A 6,000-nucleotide genomic window follows, 5' to 3' on the forward strand; every position below is an offset into this window, starting at 1 on the left:
GTGCCTGGGAGGACCTGCCACAGGACCATACTCTACTGGCAGAGAACCCTCAGACGAAGGAAAAGATATTGCAAGTGGCTAGAAAAACCCAATTCAAGTATTAAGGAGCCACAATAAGGATCACCCAGGATCTGGCAGCATCCACATTAAAAGATCAAAAGGCCTGGAATATGATATTCCGAAAGGCTAAGGAACTTGGGATGCAACCAAAAATAACTTACCCAGCGAGAATGAGCATCTTTTTCCAGGGAAGAAGATGGACATTCAACGAAGTAAGCGAATTTCATCTATTTCTGATGAAAAAGCCAGAACTTAACAAAAAGTTTGATCTACAAATATAGAACTCAAGAGAAATCTAAAAAGGTAAAGATTAATCTTGGGAACTATATTTCTGATATAAAGATGTATAAAGAATACATGTATACCTTGTTCTAGAAAGTAGATGTGTGGAACAGAAGTGAATGCAAGGGATAATGCTGTAAAAAATTACCCTGGCATGCATTCTATCAATAAAAAGTTATTTAAAAAATAAAATAAAATATTTAAAAAAAAGAAAGTAGATGTGGAAAGGACATTGTACCAGAAAAAGGGTAAAGTAGGGGTACTATATCTCATGAAGAGGCAAAGGAAACCTATTATATCTGAGAGAAAGAATGGAGGGAGATAAATATAGTGGGTATCTTACTGCCTTCAGAATTGGCTTTAAGAGAAAAATTTTAGACATATTCAATTTATGGTGAAACTTCTCCCACCTCATTGAAAAGTGAGAAGGGAAAAGTGAAAAGGGAAGGAATAAGCTAAGCGGAAGGGAATACGGAAACTGGGAAGGAAAGGGTTAGATAAGGGGAGGAACTCTAAGGCGGGGGGAGGGATACTAAAAAGAGAAGGCTGTGAGAAGCAAGTGGTGCTCACAAGCTTAATACTGGGAAGGGGGAAAGGGGAAAGAAGGGAGAAAAGCATAAACCGGGTTAACAAGATGGCAAGTAATACAGAATTGGTCATTCTAACCATAAATGTGAACGGGGTAAACTCCCCCATAAAGAGGAAGCGGTTAGCAGAATGGATTAAAAGCCAGAATCCTACAATATGTTGTTTACAGGAAACACACCTGAAGCGGGGAGATACATGCAGGTTAAAGGTAAAAGGTTGGAGCAAAATCTACTATGCTTCAGGTGAAGTCAAAAAAGCAGGGGTAGCCATCCTGATCTCAGATCAAACTAAAGCAAAAATTGATCTAATCAAAAGAGATAAGGAAGGGCACTATATCTTGCTAAAGGGTAGCATGAATAATGAAGCAGTATCTATATTAAACATATATGCACCAAGTAGTGTAGCATCTAAATTCTTAAAAGAGAAATTAAGAGAGCTGCAAGAAGAAATAGACAGCAAAACTATAATAGTGGGAGATCTCAATCTTACACTCTCATACTCTACTGGCAGAACCATTGGGATCATTCCCATGCCATGCCACAATGTGATTTTGAAGGAGGGGCTTAGAGGGGAAAGCGGAGCACACTGCACATCACAGAATCTCTCCTCAGTCAGCCAAGGCATCGCTGGCAACATCAGATATTTCTTGGGTGAAGACTTCAGGGCCTACTGCAGTACATCGGCCTGTTTGCTCTTAATGGCCCCAGACAATAATGTTGTTTGGATCATTTTTCTTTTGTCACTGATCATGAATCAAAATTGCAGCCAAAGAATTGAAGAGCTAGAGAGTCTCGGCCTAATTAGCTCATGCTTTCTGACCCTTTATGCCACTTTATGATGCCCCTCACACCCTACAACAGGTCAAGCAGCTTCCAAGTCTCCTAGGAGTTATCGTGTTACTACTCTTTTTTTTTTTTAACTTCGTCTTTCATCAACTATTACCCTTGAACTCAGAGGTGAGACTGGGAGGAAAGGGAAGCAGGACCTGCCCAGTAAGAGTAGAGGGAGGAATCTTAGATTAGAATTCAGGAGATCCAGGTTCCTCACTCCGTCTCCCTTTTTTCATCCTTAAAATGAAGAGGTCGGATTAGCTATTCTGTTAAACCCCTTCCTAATCCCACATTTTCTGACTCAGAACAAAGAAGGCACAGAAAAGTTCAGTGACTTCCCCAGCAAGGCAATGGTAAAATTTGATGTTTCACCGATACATTTTGACCCCCAGTATCTGCTCTCTGATTCAACTTTTAGTCAATGATCCCCCTACTCTTCAGCAACACTTCTGATTCTCTGCTCCAAAGGGCATTCTTCTCTGTAGGGGTCGAGCCAAGCGTACAACTGGGGAAACAAAGCTTGCAAGAGGATGCTGAGCTCACTAAGCTGAACCCCTCTGAACCAGTCCAAGACAGTCCAGAGCAGCCCATGCTGTTGGTTTCCTATAGCCATGCCCCGTTTTGTCTCCACAGACCCTTTTCACTAAGGATCGATCTCAGTGTCAGTATACCCATAAAGGCCAACAAATGGGTGACTGGCAGGCTGCCCAGTAATTCCGCCATTCCTCTTACCTCTCCTGCTTCTCCCAAGGCTTTAACACTCTAGAAAATAGAGCCAGGGTCAGTGCAGTCTTGCACCACCTTGACTTAAGCCTTCCAAGGGGGTCTCCCCACCTCCTTTCCAAAGCAGATATCCTCAGGGAGGCCATTAACACTTTCACAAATCAGGTCTCAGGTGGAAAACAAGGTATCCCAGGGGGCTCCTACTCCTAGAACAGTAGTTAAGGGTCATGCATTGGGGGCCCCTCATCAAGCCTGGAACAGCAGAGGAAATGTGGGATGAGCCCAGGTAGTCTTGGAGGTATCTACTTCTTGTTTCTCAGGAGTTACCCGGATTTAGAAGGCCCCAGACAGCCGCTGTCCTTCAGCACCCAGAGTTCAGAATATAAAATTTCTCAAAAAGAATTTGACAAAAGAAAAAAAAAAGAATTTGACAAAAGGGAAGGACCAATAGACAGTTACTGGGACCAGCAGGGATAGACCGTGGTGAAGCCAGTTCTGCCTGCATCAGAAACCAAATATCCACAGACTCATGGCTGGCCAAGACAGGGCACCCCCCTCCCTCTCTTTTTTTTTATCATCTCTCCCTCTTCCCAGAGGCCAGGGGCCCCCACAGACTGTGTCTTTTGGAGGGGAGGGAAGGAAGGAGGAGGTCACTAACCAACATTGCCCTCTTCCTTCCCCTCCATCAGGTGACAATTCCTCGTTCCAATGGCATTGTGGGAAAAGGGAATCTTGTTCCAAACAATTAGGTGGGAGGTCTCCAAGTCAATGAGGAGGATCTAGAAGGTGATCCAATAGGGCCAACATGGACATCCTTGCCTACTCCTCAACTTAGAACTATCACTGCCATCAAGCCTTTCTAGGCCTTTGCTCTGTTTCCCTAACTGTCCTGGACAAGTTGAGAACAAAACCTCTCTTCTCTGGGTGCGGAAGGGAGATTCTGGAGAGCTGAAGAAATCCATGACACTCCAAGGAATTAAGGAGGAAAGAAACATTAAGTATGAGAAGGTTCAAAATCCACACAGTGAAGGTGAAGACTGACCTTATCACGTCCCTCCCTCCTTTTCTCCCAGCTCTCAATTCTTCTGTGTCCAGTACTGGATGGACAGGTGGAGAAGGCAAAGCAAAGGGAGAGAAGACTGGACTGAATCAGGAAGGAAGATCGAGACGATGAAGGGGCAACCCCGAGACAGAAAAACAGCCTTCCCGCTCACTGGGATGACACTCTTTGTTAGCCTGCTAGAACAAAGGTTAGAGAATCTAAGGACCAGGAGGAAAAGTGAAGGGAATCCAAGCCATTTTGAATCATAGGCCTCTATATAAAAGGAGACAGAGGTATTACTGTTTATGGTGAGTATTTTCCATGTTCCTCAGAAGCCTTTTTTGTTAGAGTTTTTACTTGGAGCCAAACCCTGAGGAGCAGGAGCAGCGGCAAAAGCTGAAGACAAAGACTCAGAAGTCTGGGATTCAAATCCTGCCTCCAATATTTACTAGTTTCATGTTACAGTGCAAGCTGTGTGTCCCCTCCCCTCCCCTCCCTTCTCCTCCCCTCTCCTCCCCTCCTCTCCCCTCTCCTCCTCTCCCTTCCCCTACTTTTCCCTCCCCTCCTCTCCTCCTCCTCCTCCTCCTCCTTCTCTCTCTCTCTCTCTCTCTCTCTCTCTCTCTCTCTCTCTCTCTCTCTCTCACAGAGCCTCAGTGCTGTAACTAGGGTAGGGTGACTGGAGTTTTATCCCGGGGCACCAAAATGGAATATTTGTATGTAGATAATCAGTGTGGAAACGGCTCATCTCAATACCTAGCTGGCAAGAATAATATTTTAACTGGGAAGTTGCCATGTAGTATGCTTCCTCCTCCTGAAGGCTACATTCCAGGTGGGTCCTTTCCTAGTTTTATCCTACCTCGCTTCCCTTCTGCTCCTTCCCACTTAATGGCTTCCCCTGCCCAAGCTATGGGTGTTCCAGTTCTGTCCTCCCCATAGGGCTTAGATCTTAAGTCCTCTCTTTCCCCTAGATAACTGAATTTATCTTAAAAATATACATGAACTTAGTGCGATTTACCCTAGGGGAAACAACGACTACTTCTACCTTTGCCTCCTTTCAAAACAAAATAAAAACCAGAGGGTTAGGGCTAGATGTTCTCCACGGTTCCTTCCAGCTAGAAATATCTGCCCCCACAATCCATCCCAGGTTCTGTGGTCTTCCCTCGGCCTCCTGGAGTAGGCTGTTGCTACTGTATGGGTGCTCCCAATGTTTCCTTTCCTTAACAGGTGAGCTCGAGCTACCACATCGCAGCCCTAGACCCCCGATCTGCAGAAGGCCTGCATCCCAGACTTCTGCTGGGCTGTCCTCCTACCTTTGGCCTTGCAGCCCCTCCAGATTAGGGTAGTTGGGCCAACACCCAGGCCGGGTCCAGGGTCCAAGCCCTGTGGAGGGCAGACAGTCGCCTTTGACCTTGAAGGCATCTCTGGAAGTGCCTTCAGGTAAGTTTGAATTGGTTTCTCCCTTCGAGACTAGGTCCTGCACTTCTGATGGGGTTTGGTTTGGTTTTGTTTCATTTTCAGCCTGGCTTACCCCAGAAGGGGAGAAATACATTCGGCAGCTGCTTTTGTTGATTTATGGTTTTTTCCATTAAAAAAAATAATGAAATTATTTGCAAGAATGCTTTTTCCTAAAGAGAACAGGCTAAATGGAAGGAAGATAGATTGAACCACCCATGGGACACACAAAGGCCAGCATCACTGCTAAGTGGTGCCAATTCTGCCTAATGCGTGGCCCTCCGAGGACGCTTTCCCTCCTTGCCTCGCACTGGCCATTGGAATAGGAAAGCGAGCTTTCAGTCTATTTCCCGCCTAATTCATCTCGGGGTCTTGGTCACCACGTCTCAGAAGCAGACAACGCAAAGACAATGGCTTCTGATTTAAAAGCCTTTCCTTGAATCCTTCAGAGCTTTCTTTTAACACATTTTTATTTTCAGCTCCCAGGCCGGACTCTCTGACAGGGGGCCGGGATGGGGGCAGGTCGATTATAGAAATAACTGGGTGCTGCCTAGAGGAGAAAAGACAGCTGTCACACCTTGCCTCTTTCTGTAAACATCAGCCTGTTTTCTTCCAGCAAGAACTCCTTACCTTCCCCGGTAAGACTGGCTTGCCACTGCCCCATTCACTTTCCCAGAGATCAGCTGTGATCCCGGCCCTGCCCCATACTGAATGGTCAGCCTGGCATTAGGCCTCTACCAGGCTTTCCTCTTCTTCCCATTCCACTTTTTTCAAAAATATTTTGATATTTTCAGTTTCTTACATCATCATAGTTATTCCCAGTATCCCTCTCCCTTCTTCTTCCAGAGAGCCATTCCACATAACAAATAGTATTCTTTTTTAAGAGAGAAGAAATCAGCACAGCTGATCAATGTACTGGAAAAGTCGGAAGATATGTACCATGTGTTACAACCTGTGGACCTCCCGCTTCCACGAAGGGGTGGCTTGGGGGGTAACCTCTCATCTCTCCTCCTCATTCAAGCT

Source organism: Antechinus flavipes, chromosome X (genome assembly GCF_016432865.1).
Source record: "Antechinus flavipes isolate AdamAnt ecotype Samford, QLD, Australia chromosome X, AdamAnt_v2, whole genome shotgun sequence".
Taxonomy (NCBI): Eukaryota; Metazoa; Chordata; class Mammalia; order Dasyuromorphia; family Dasyuridae; genus Antechinus; species Antechinus flavipes.